Source organism: Microcebus murinus, chromosome 17 (assembly GCF_040939455.1).
Source record: "Microcebus murinus isolate Inina chromosome 17, M.murinus_Inina_mat1.0, whole genome shotgun sequence".
Taxonomy (NCBI): Eukaryota; Metazoa; Chordata; class Mammalia; order Primates; family Cheirogaleidae; genus Microcebus; species Microcebus murinus.
In genome coordinates, this window is record NC_134120.1 from 14,916,634 (window position 1) to 14,929,484 (window position 12,851).

Genomic DNA, 12,851 nt, shown 5'->3' on the forward strand with positions numbered 1-12,851 from the left:
GAGCAGAAACATGCCATGTATCTTAAGGCCCAAGCTCCAAACTGGCATGCTGTCACCTCTGCCTACATCACTAGCTAAAGCAAATCACATGGGCAAGCCTGACATCAATGCAGGGGGGAAATATTCTCTGCAAAGTCACATGGCAAAGAATGTGTAAATGGGGGAAGAAAATAATTAGGAACAATTATGCAATATTCTACAGGCATTATAATGGTTCCTTATGACATAATTTCAAAAGGCTAATAGGTCCATATACAGCAACTCTGTAACCTTGCAAATACCCATTTTGGCTAGATCATCCATAAAGTTTTATTTATTTTATTTTAATTTTTTTAGAGATAGAGTCTCACTCTGTTGCCCATGCTGGAGTACAGTGGCCTGATTATAGTTCACTGGAGCCTTGAACTCCTAGACAAGCAATCCTCCTGTCTCAGCCCCTGGAGTAGCTAGGACTACAGGTGCATGCCACCACCACTACCAAGTCCTGATAATTTAAAAAAAATTTTTGTAGAGATGGAGTCTCACTATGCTGCCCAGGCTTGTCTTGAATTCTTGGCCTCAAGCAATCCTCCCGCCTTAGCCTCCCAAAGTGCTAGGATTACAGGCATTTGCCACCATGCCTGGCCAACTTATCTAACTTTTTAAAAAAGTTTATTTTATTTTTGTAATGTGATATTGAAAAAAATTTTATGTTAGAATATATGGAAAGTACCAAAGACTAACTTAAAGAAAAAAATTATTCATAATATTACAATCTATCGATAATTATTATTAATGTTTGGGTGCATGTACTTTTAGCATTAAATTATTCTACAGTTATGGAGGAGATTTTTGCCTATGTTGAGAATTCAGAAAATAATGAAAAGCATAAAACTTGTTTGAAATACTGCTACACAACCAAAATCTCTGTTATCATTTTTTTTGTAAGCACAGATTTTGCTTTACTTTATTGGGATTGCACTGTATATGAGTTTTTCATCCTAATTTTTCTCACCAAAATACACATTAAGCATATCCCATGTCATTAAATATGTTTCACAAAGTGTTAACAGCAGTCAAATATTCCAGCATATAGAGATCTTCTATCCAATCCCCTGTTTTAGCTATTTTTATCTTCATCTGTTAAGCCTCTTAAAATAGTGCTTTCTATGATATTTATAAAGCATATCCTTGAAAAACAAAATCAACAGGAGTATATCCCAGATGGCAATCAAATTCTGGTTTTATACAACTTTCACTAGCAGAAATAGTGAATAAATTGACTATTTCTAGTAAGGACAGGATAGAAACCAAAATTCACGAGGACCAATAAAAGTCACAACAATGTTTTAAAAAGTCTGTACCTGGATCTTTATTATTCTGGAACAAATAGTAATACTTGCTTTCCAGTGATCCTTTCCAGTGATTTTGTTCTAGGGACTGACAGTATGATAAATATTCCATTTGGTGATTATAGAGCTAGACAAAGATATATATTAAGGCTTTAAATCACAGAAATATGACAGTTCACAATTCCAGTTGCTTTCCATCATACGTTCTTTTAGGGATGCATGTGGAGTCTTAGGGAGCCACATGTATTCCTCTGGCCAACCACCTTGGATGGGGCAATGCATGTTGATGAGGCTTAAAGTGTTAGCAGGTGTGAATGGTTTAAGGCTTAAGCTTTAAATGTTTAACCCAACTAGATGTTCATATACTACAAACTGAAATTGAGTTGGGTTCAAAGAAATGTGCAAACCAGGTATGGACTGCCCTACCAAAGTTCTGCAAACTGGGTAGCTTAAAACAACGGAATTGTACTGTCTCACAGTTGTGGAGATTAGAAATTCAAAATGCAGGAGTCAGCAGGGACATGTTCCCTCTGAAACATGTAGGACAGAATCCTTCCTTGCCTCTTCTAGCTTCTGGCATTTTCGGACAACCACTGGCATTCCTTGGCTTGTCGATGCATCACTGCAATCTGCTCTGTTGTCACGGGGCCGTCTCCCCTGGTGTCTTTTCTCCTCTCTATAGGGACACAGTCACATTGGGATAAGGGTCCATTCTGCTTCAGTATGACTTTGTCTTAATTAATTACATCCACAATGACCCTATTTCCAAATAAGTTCACATTCTGAGGTACCAGGGGGTGAGGATTTCAACATATCTTTTTGAAGGGCACAATTCAACCCACAATTCCAGGAAATGGAAAGTTAAAGTTCTGAGTAATTGAAACCCAGAAGAGTGTTTGGTCTTATTTCTTCGCTGGAAACAGTGGATAAATAATGGAAACATATTTCTGCCATTGTGGAATGGCTTTAATTAATAGAACAGTGGAAAGTTCCCCTTTGGTCATTTTAACAACACATATTCTGTTTAAATTTCAAATGTCAACAATGTCACTCTGAGATATTCTGTCAGCGTTCCGAGAGCATGGCATCTCTACTTATGATGGTCACAACATTAGTAAAGTAACCTCCTGAGTTAATTACTGTTTTCTGAGCATTTTCCAACTTTCTCTGAATTTCAACATTAGTGATATGACCCACTGTGTGATAGAGATACGGCGGCCAGAAAGGACAAATTTTTCAACTCCTCATACAACCCGAGATTTGGCTAATTGAGTCCATCTCAGTTGCAAATGAGCCAAAAAGGAAGAAGATATTTCCCAGAATGCGGCTTGATTAGAAAAGTCTGCCCCAGTCCATTTCAGCTGCAAGCCAAACGACAAGGTCCTGAATCACCAAAGAGAGCACGGCAGTTGTGGGTTTCCTCATGTTGCTGTCCTCATCATTCTTGAGAAGTCATTACTGGCCACTAGCAGCTTTCAGAAAGCAGTTACATAAACCCCCAAGCCCATTTATTGATTGTCATGTAATAAATCAGTGACAGAGAGGCATTGTAGCTGAATTGTGAGTGCTTTATTCAATCAACTGTGCTTACAGAATACCCCTGGTAGTATGAAAAATATGTAGTATGTAAAATAAGCTCACTGGTGAAATGGATTTATAAAATATTCTTAGACACTTACAAAGGTTAAGATTCCTCTTAAAATAATTTTTCTTAATATCAGGAGTAATGAAAGATATCAAAATGACATTTTGTATAGATAATAGGCCTCTCAGGAGACTTTGAAGCACCATCTGAATATAATTTAATTAACTGCCCAATCCTTGAAGTAAGCACATCTTTTCCAGCAGGAAAATCTGAGACAGAGAGATAACCAAGTGACTTTCTTGTGACCCTAAAGTATTGGATAAAGTTAGGATGCTTACTTATGATTTCTTTTACTTTTTTTTTTTGAGACAGAGTCTAACTCTGTTGCCCCGGCTAGAGTGTCGTGGCGGCAGCCTAGCTCATAACAACCTCAAACTCCTGGCTCAAGTGATCCTACTGCCTCAGCCTCCCGAGTAGCTGGGACTACAGGCATGCGCCACCATGCCCGGCTAATTTTTTTCTATTTTTGGTAGAGACAGGGTCTCACTCTTGCTCAGGCTGGTCTCGAACTCCTGAGCTCAAACGATCCTCCCGCCTTGGGCTCCCAAAGTGCTAGGATTACAGGCGTGAGCCACCGCACTCGGCTCTTACTTATGATTTCTATAGTCACTAAGTACACACTCACAGAAACATGTACACAGTATGTGTACTGAGCATGTCTTTATACACCCAGTACTCTGTCCTGGAGGACTATCATGTATTATCTCACAGTAACCTTATGCACTGGGAATTGTCATCCCATTTTAAAGATGAGGAAACAGGGCAAGAAAGGTTAAGTAACTTGTCTTTGGCCTCAAGCTAGTAAGTGGCCCAGCATGGATATGATGAACCCATGGGCTTATTCCAGAACTTATGTCCTTCGTCTGTCTAGTTTATCCCCATTTCTCTAAATAGTATCCTGAAGTTGTCTCTTCTATCCTTTCTGCAGACATTCTGTAGCTGTGTTTGCAGCCAATGCTCATTCCATAATTTATCACTGACTCAGGGTGAGTTTGGTTGTGTGAGCAATAAATTTAAGAATCAAGGATGCTACAAGCAGTGCCACACTGGATCAGAATAATCCATCCCTGTCATTGCCTTTGTTACAGATTGCTCGTGATGTCACTGCTGGAGGTCAGGTGAGGGCTGAAGGGGTTGGCAGCTCCGGAGCACGGGCTCAGGCAAGTCTGTGTGATGGGGCTGTTGTTTCTGAGCCCATCCTCGGAAGGCCAAGACTCTCCTAAATTGGATGCAGGTTGGAGGTGTCGGGGTGCCAAGTACCTCCCTGCATTCCTCCCAGCTCACACGAGCCGTTCTTCTTCCTGTGGAAAGCAGCCGCTGCATGCGTTTGGTTTGAGAATGAGGATTATGTGAGATTATAAATAACATCCCCCCCACCGCCACCCCCATGAGCATATTCCAGGAAAACATTTTGGGAGCCTAGAGGAAGATGAGTAAGTAGAAGCAAGCTTGGCCAGCTGCGACTACGGCCAAGACACGCATTGCAAAGTCACAGCCTGCAATTTAGCTCTGCAACCGTGAGCTGCCGTGAGGACCACCGCTTCCCTGTGATTTGTTTCTAAAATGTATCATTTGGGCACAGAAACACTCTCCGCAGAAGCAATGCAAAACAAATAACCAAATAGCTGAGTCTCATGATTTAATTACGAGGTGCTAGAAAACTGTTTGGATGCATTCCTTGATGGGGAATGAGAGAGATGGGGAGGAATCGCTCACTGATACCAGCACCACTACATGGTTTTCAGGGCTTTCTCTTGACGTTTCATGGGGCGCAGGGATAACATTCAGCCTCCATGACCCACTGACCATGGAGAACTAGGGAAGGTGCTGTTCATTTCTGCTGCTCATAAAAGGCTTATGGTACTCTGATCCTTAAAAGTGAGGCCACAGCCCTCCGACAAAGCGGTACTCCTGCAAACGGGCGTACTCGGTGCCGAGCACACAGACGCCTCCTTTTCCCAGCCAGTCCTCCGTCCTTGGGGTCAGCTCTGGTGCTCACCATCGCCTCTGGCAGACCTCACCCTGATTACAGTAACTTCCCAGCAGGGACCAGGCCACCTCCAACAATCACAACACCTCATTAAACCATCGTGCCGAGCCTCCTCTCCCACTTAGCCTTCTGGCAGGACTGTGCCAATAGGGAAAGCCTCTGATGGATTTTTAATTCTATTTCTTTTCCCTCCCCCAGACTGGGAAGATCTGGTGAGAGCTGGAATCTAGAGGGTCTAGAAACCCACAAGCTGTTAATGACATGAATGATCAATTATTGACTGAGCCGTGAGTGCTGACCCAGATTCACGGAGAGGGGCTGGAATCCCAAACCCTGTCTTGTCCTTAGCGCTGGCTGCAGTCTGAGCCGGGGTCCCTCATCTCCAGATGTCTCTGCTCTGCCCCCTGCACCCCCGAGTGAAACGCTCTCGAAGCCCCTGCCAGGCAGGGTCCAGTTTCTGCCTAGCTCTCCACCTATTTCCATCTCTGCTGTTCTGCTAAGTCCTTTGTCTTAGGGCATTTACCCACCTTTTCAAGCTCCTGCTACCTGTGTTTTTCTTAGGGAAGCCAGCGACAGCTTCTGAGGATTTCAGAAGCCAGGTCGATAGAAAAGAACCAGAGAGTCAAAGCCAGAAGGCTGGGCAAGGAGCTGACCTGTGCCACGGCTTCTAACACAGCAGGAAGGGCAGGTAGCAGAGGTGAGACTCGCTGATCTCATACGCTGGACACCAGCCCGCAGTTTCCATACCCAGAGTAGCTGGTCTTCCTGCCGCAACGGGGATGCTGGGGATGGTGATGACAATGATGAATATGCTGATGAGACTTTGCAAATAGCACCATAACTGACATGGGAAATGAATAGAATCTGATCCTTTCCTTCAACCATGGAGAGATCATTCAGCAAGTAGGAGATGCACATCTGTGACGGTTAACTGTAGGTGTCAACCTGATTTGGTTAAGGAATAAAGCAGGAACCTGTCTGTGAGGGTGTTTCCTGAAGAGAATAGTGCATGAGCCTGAGTGGGCTTGGTGGGGAAGACCCGCCCTCTATGTGGACGGTGCCCTTCCAGTCTGCCAGGGCTTGGAAAGAACAAAAACAGAGAGGAAGGGTCACGGTGTGTCTCTCTCTCCTGGAGCTGGGGTACACTCTTCCTCCCCTATCTTTGGACATGAAAACTCCAGGCTCCCCAACCTTTGGATTTCAGGACTTATACCAGTGGCCCTGGGTTCTCAGGCCTTTGGCCTTGGGCTGAGAGCTGCACCATGGGCTTCCCTGGTTCTGAGGCCTTAGGATGTGGACTGAGCCACGCTACCCGCATCCCAGAGCCTCCAGCTTGCAGACTTGTGGGATTTCTTGTGGGATTTCTCAGCCTCCTTAATCACATGAGCCAACTCCCCTAATAAATCCCCTCTCATCTGTCCACACACTGTGTATATCCTATTGGTTCTGTCAACCTGGAGAACCCTACTACAACATCCTGCATGAAGAATGCCATGGTAAACTAAATCAATCTCTTTTCTTCTTTATTCAACAGTCATTTGTTGGGAACGTATTATACACAAGGCCTAAATGACACATTCAAAGACCTAGGTTCATTGCTCTTAAATCTTGAACTTGAGCTTCAATCTCTGGACAGATCCTAAGCGGTCCTGAATTTTTTCTTGTAAATAATGTAGCAACATGTTCTCCTTTTGTTTGTATGCACACCCCTCACCCCACATATGCCTGAAGTTGTTTTTCTTGTTGTGGTAATGTCACGGTCTTTCATTTCCATTTACTCACCAAGATCCCTCTTGGCTCTAAGAATGTGCAAGACGGCAGCCCGGCCCAGGAGGTCAGCAGAGCTTGGGGCCCATACAGGGAATGCTCTAGAACCTCTGTGCTGTGAATCACCTAACTTGGCCAACTCATCGTGAATGGTCAGAAATCACTGCAGGACCATTTTGCGGAATGAATTCTGATTCATTACCTCTTTCCTTACGGGAACTCGACAACTTGGTTGCAGGCAAAGCATAGGCTGCCCAGCTGGGTGATTGAGGCCACAAAGGATCTCTAAAGGTTTGATGGGGAACAGGACCTGTTAGTGGAACAATGGTGGGAGAACCAAAAATGTTTTCTGCAGGGAGAGTGGTCAGTGACTCTCTGTGCTTAGCATTTGTAGCTAAGTAGAGAGACAGAGCCGGCCAGCAAAGGGAGTGGCTAAGCACGGGCTCTCCCTGGCCAGGCGGTCTGCTCAGATTCCAGCCTCTCCACGTCCTGGCCATGCAGCTCTGGACAAGTGGCTGCCTTTCCACAGCCCAGCTTCCTCACCCATATAATGGGGACAATAATGCTTACCTCAAAGGCTTACTGTGAGGACTGGGTGACACGACATTGGTAAATCACTTAGAATGGTGCTTGGGATGCAGTGAACAGTCAACGAAGAATTGCCAGAATTGTTGCTGAGGCACATGGGTACAGATGTGACCATCACAGCAGCGCCGGGACTGTGTTCTCACCAGGAGCACAGGAACTTCACAGAGCAGCGAAGAATGTGCGTATAATCCTCAGTCTGGCAATAGATAGTGGTATCACAAACAGGATAATGGCCCTTGTGGTGACATCTGCACAGCCATAGGGAAGAGACCCTGCTCATGGGAACATAGAAGGTGATAAATACTCGGGGAAAAGGGTTTCCAATGTGTTTGAGTCTCAATCTGATCTCAGAGGGAAAAAAATCTCTTTCTTTACACTGAGTTTTTTATATCAAAGGTCCCCTTACAGGAATGACAGCATTTTGAAAGCTTATGCTAAATCTTGCTGTTTTCCTTAAATCCCCTAAACTGCTACTCTAAGCTTTCTTAACCTTGACCTTATGTTTCAGGGAATTCAAGCCAGGAGAAAAAAAAAAGCCAACCTCAAAATAGTTACTGAAGGCTGCACCTTTCATAATGCTGCGATGGCATCCCATTAACAAGCTACGGCCGGCAACTTTCACACTTTTCACAAATGTCTCAGTTTCCAGAGGGCTGGTCTAATGCCACCCGATGGGTGGGGTTTCCTAAAGCAACGACACAGCTTGGCCCAGTCTGGCTTATTAATTGCTCACAGCATTGAGAGCAACAGTTTGACCTTAAGAGAGAGAAAATAGTTTTCAAAGGGACTGCTTAGTTTAGGTAGTTTAAACCACTTGCCTTCTGACCTTTGTCTTTGAGACTTGATTGAATGTTGATAGTGTTTTTGCAAGAAGCGAGAAATAAATAAATACGGAGCTGTGGAGCTGTCACAAGTGGTACAGCAGCTCCTCAGAGTCACGGGGATTTTGTGCTTTGGGGTCAGATGCAGGCATCTCCAATTACAGTGGTCTTTTTCAGAATGCTGGTCTTTAGTGCTGGCATTGGGGGGTGGGAAGTAACATGCTACGCCTGAATTCTGGTGGTGATTCCACTAAGCCACATTTGTGTCCAACAGGATCGCTTCACTTCTCAGTTCATTCATCTGTAAAAGCGGGATCTTAGATTCAGGGACCAGCTGCAATGAGACTGATGAGTGGTAATCTCAGACTCCTTGGTCCTTGCTGTGCTGTGCTGTCCCTGGAAGGGCAGCTCACCATTCATTTGTTCATTCATTCATTCATTTAACAGAGATTGCCTGCAATTATTAATCAACAAGATCTACCCTAAAGGATTTAAGGGAAATGAATAAGCTTCCTGGTTCATTCTTTTCTTCACCTTCCCCAAACCTGCTCCCAGATCCTTGTGCCTTACTAAGCTGACAATGACAGATAATGGCTTAAAAAGAAACTCCTCACAGGACCATTTGCTTTGATTGGAAATGACACCTTACAGTGGATTTCCAGAAAAAAAAAAAAAAAATCACACCAAGTAGGAGGCATCCTGAAGGCCGTCTGGCCTGTCTATAGATTTTCTTCACCACTGAAGAAGTTCTTCCCATCAAGTGTTCTCCCTGATGCCATCTGCAGTCAGTGACAGCTGCTCACCCCACCATCACCTTTGTTGAGGAAATAACAAACTGGAAAAACCTTTTACAAATTTGAATCACTGTATGCCCACCCATTCACTCTTTCCCCATGTAATATGGAAAATAACTCTTTTCATATCTCTTAAAAACACCTAGAAATATTGGAAGCTTAATAAGGCAAAGTTGCTCCCCTGCTTAAGCACCTGCTGTGGTTTGGATACTTGTCCTCTCCAAACCTCATGTTGAAATCTGATCCCCAATGTTATACGTGGGGCCTGATGAGAAGTGTTTGGGTCATGGGGGTGGATTCCTCATAAATAAATTGATGCCTTCCCTTGGGGGTGAGCAAACTCTCACTCTATTGGTAACCGAGAGAGCTGCTTGTTAAAAAGAGTCCAGCACCTTCCTTCTCTCTCCATTGCTTCCTTCCTTACCATCTGATCTGCACATGCTGGCTTCCCCTTCACCTTCCGCCATGAGTGGAAGCAGCATGAGGCCGCCCCAGGTGCAGATGCCCAATCTTGAACTTTCCAGCCACCAGAATCGTGAGCCAAATAAACCTCTTTTCTTTTATAAATTAACTGGCCTCAGATAGTCCTTTGTGGCATCACAGTCCTAATAATAAGAATAATAAACACAATTGAGTATTTATATGCCAGGTAGTGTGCTAAGTGTTTTAAATGCAGTGAGTCATTTAATTCTCACACAAGCATTGAAGGTAGATATGGTTATTATTAATTTTAATAAACTTTATTTAACCCAATATATCCAAATTATCAATGTAAAAGTTATCAACACAAAATTTTAATGACATATATATTTTCTTTTATTTGAAAGAATTTAGAGGGTGCAAGTGTTTTTTGTTATATGGATGAATTGTATCATGCTGAAGTTAGGGCTTTCAGTGTAACTGATAGGTATTAATAGATTTTTATCCCTCACTTTCTTCACACCCTCTCCCCCTTCTTTTCAAATGTCCATATTTACACCTCTTTATGACCCATATATCCTTTTTGCTCCCCCTTATAAGTGATAATATGTGGTATTTGTTTTTCCATTCCTGAGATACTTCACTTAGGATAATGGTCTTCAGTTCCATCCAAGTTGCTGAAAAAGATGTTATTTCATTCCTTTTTATGGCTGAATAGTACTCCATTTGTGTGTGTATGTATGTGTGTATATCTGTATCTGTCTATATCTTTATATAGATATATGCACATATATACACTACATTTTCTTTACCTACTCATAAGTTGATGGGCATTTAGGTTGGTTCCATATCTTTACAGTTGTGAATTATGCTGCAAAAAACATTTGGGAGCATATATCTTTTTGATATAATGACTGCTTTTCCTTTGGGTAGATGTTCCGGCCCGCGGGACCTTCTGTTACTCTCGGGGGCGAGGGGGACCGTGCCTGAAAGAGATGGGCAAGAGAAAGAAACGAGACCAAGCAAAGGGTTGTCAAGGTCTACTTTACTTGGATTTTTAGTAGGTTTTATATACAGAAACAAGGAAGTAGAAACAGAAAAATAGAGTGGGGGGATGATGAGGCTTGGGTGTGGGCTAATTAGCCCCAATTAGCATCCCAATGGCACCGAAAGCTGTTTGTGATGGATCACTCAACCCCAACCTGGCAGGGGGTCGGGAACAATTGCAGGTAGCATGCCCTGGAGCAAGCATGGCATGGAATGCATTCTTCTCAGAACTATAGCTGGGGGGCTGGGTGCTATTTTAGTCTTAGGCTATTTTCCATGCGTAGGACAAGTCAGGACAAGTCGTTGGAATGTGGAGGGTCTTAGTCTCCAACATCTCCCCCTATCTTTATTAATATGAGGGAGATTTACACAGGTTGGTGGAGAGCCTGTCTTAGGCTACGCGATGGGCTTCCGCAACCAGCACCCCAAATATAAGATTGGGCGATCGAAATGACGGTGAGGCCTCTGTCTTAGGCTATGTAGGTGGCATCCAGCTCTGGCACTTCTGATTATGAAGTGTGCCCCTGGGCATGGACCTACAATATTCCCGTCATGGAGTTACCTCACTGCTGGTGGGGTGTGCACCTGGTACACGGCATCGCGATAATCCCATCATGGGCGTCTCCACAGCTTTTGGAACCAACTGTGTTCCATGTCTGCGGGAAGGTCTGAGAAATTTAGACCTTCAGTGGGTGTGTTGGGAGACTCTTCATGGAGGTCTTCTCTGGAGCCTCTTAGTTCTAGCCGTTGGTAAAACACGGAGACCGATTTTTGTGTGGCTGCGTCTACCTGCGACTTGACAAAGTTGGTTAGTTTTTTGAATGCCCAAGGCCCAAAAGTGAGAAGCAACAAGAAACCTACAAACAGCCCCAAGACACTGGGAAGCAATGTGGGTAGCCAGGGGGATGTGGAAAACCAATTTTGATACCATGCCTCACTTTGTTCCCTCTGTTTCTTTCTATTTTCAAGGCTTTGTCTAACTTTTTCAATGCTATCTTCTACCAGGCCTGTTTTGTCTGTGTAAAAGCAACATTCTTCTTTGAGTATTGTGCACAAGCCTCCCTCTTGGAGGAACACTAAGTCTAGGCCTCTTCTATTTTGCAACACTATCTCAGAAAGTGAAGTGAGTGATTCTTTGAGATATTTTAGGCCCTGCTGTAGCTCTCGGAGATTATTATCGATGGCAGCAGAGAGCTGCAGGTACTGCTGGTTGGAGGTGACTAGAGAGGCTATGCCTGTCCCAGCCCCTGTGGCACCAAGGCCTAGAACAACTGCGAGTGTTATGGCCATGATGGGCTCTCTCTTTTCTCGGGGCATTGTGATGCCACGCTCCCAAAATTTAAGCAATTCGTCAGCAGGATGTACAGTGAGTCTGGGGAAAAGCATGACTAACACACAATATTCTCTATGCTCAAGAAACGTTGCAGTGACTACATACGGGGTAAGGCCAGAAGAACAAGCAAAATAGGAGGTGTTAGATGCCTGAATATACTGAAAAGTGGAGTTGACAGTAATTGACTGATTGCATATTTTCTGTAAGGGTGCGGGAGGGAGCATTCTTGGGCTAAGAAGGCAAAGACCTAGGGCTGTGACTTGGCTGAGCGTCAGGCCATCATGGGTCTCTAGACCCCATCTGAGTCTGCTGGTGTCATTAGTAAATAATGGCTCACCAAAAGTAGCGACGCCTTCATAGAAGGGAGGCCGGGGGAGTAGCATACCCAACACTCCTGATATTCTGAATTGTTGGCCTCTCGGATGGTCCTGATAGAGGCGTTGACTAAGGAGAGAATTAGTTCTGCCGAGGAAGGGGGCCCCTCGGGCAGGGTAGGTTGGTATAGGGAGGTGCTGAGCAGAGGAGGGGACACAGTTGGGGAGGAGGGTAGGCCCCTGGAGGGACCGTGAGGCCGTGGTGGGTGTAGGTTGTTATTAGGGCCTAATGCGACCGTAGGACCTCTGGGGAGGCTTTTAATTAACTTGATTTTAAATGTGAGACCAATATCTATCCCAGATATGTAAAGTCTGAGCCCCCATTCAAATCCCCTGGACTGGTCCCAAGAAGCCTTTTTTCCAGCTTCGGTGAATGAAATTAACAGGGGATTGCACCATTGGTTGCTACACTCTTTCTCAAAGGGGACCGGACCGCTGTTGAGGTGGTATGGGGAAGGGGATTTTCTTTTGACTGTTATATAGTCCCAGGAGGAGGAGGGGCTCCAGTAGGTATCGCCCGTAGTCTCACAGCCCCAGGAGGCACAAAAGAAGTCAGGGGCATAGCCACATGCTTCAGCAAGAGAACGGTCTTGATGAGCCCCAGGGCAAACATATAGGGGCCATGGTTAGATAGGTTCTTCGAACCCCAGAGCTACAGCCTGGCCAAGAACTGGTGTCTCGTTCTCCTGTGTTAATGGGTTTTACCTGTGGTGCAAAATGTGAGGGCGTGCCCCAATAGTC

General features: G+C 44.5%; 1 long non-coding RNA gene across 1 annotated transcript; it reads right to left on the reverse strand.

Moving 5' to 3' along the window:
• Window positions 1-1,392: 1,392 nt before the first annotated feature.
• On the reverse strand, window positions 1,393-9,619 carry LOC105881698 (uncharacterized). Its single transcript, XR_012912875.1, has 4 exons — window positions 9,361-9,619; window positions 7,304-7,517; window positions 5,620-5,748; window positions 1,393-4,293 (listed from the first exon to the last, which is right to left on the reverse strand). It is a non-coding gene; the product is annotated as an uncharacterized LOC105881698 (long non-coding RNA).
• Between the last annotated feature and the right edge of the window lie 3,232 nt (window positions 9,620-12,851).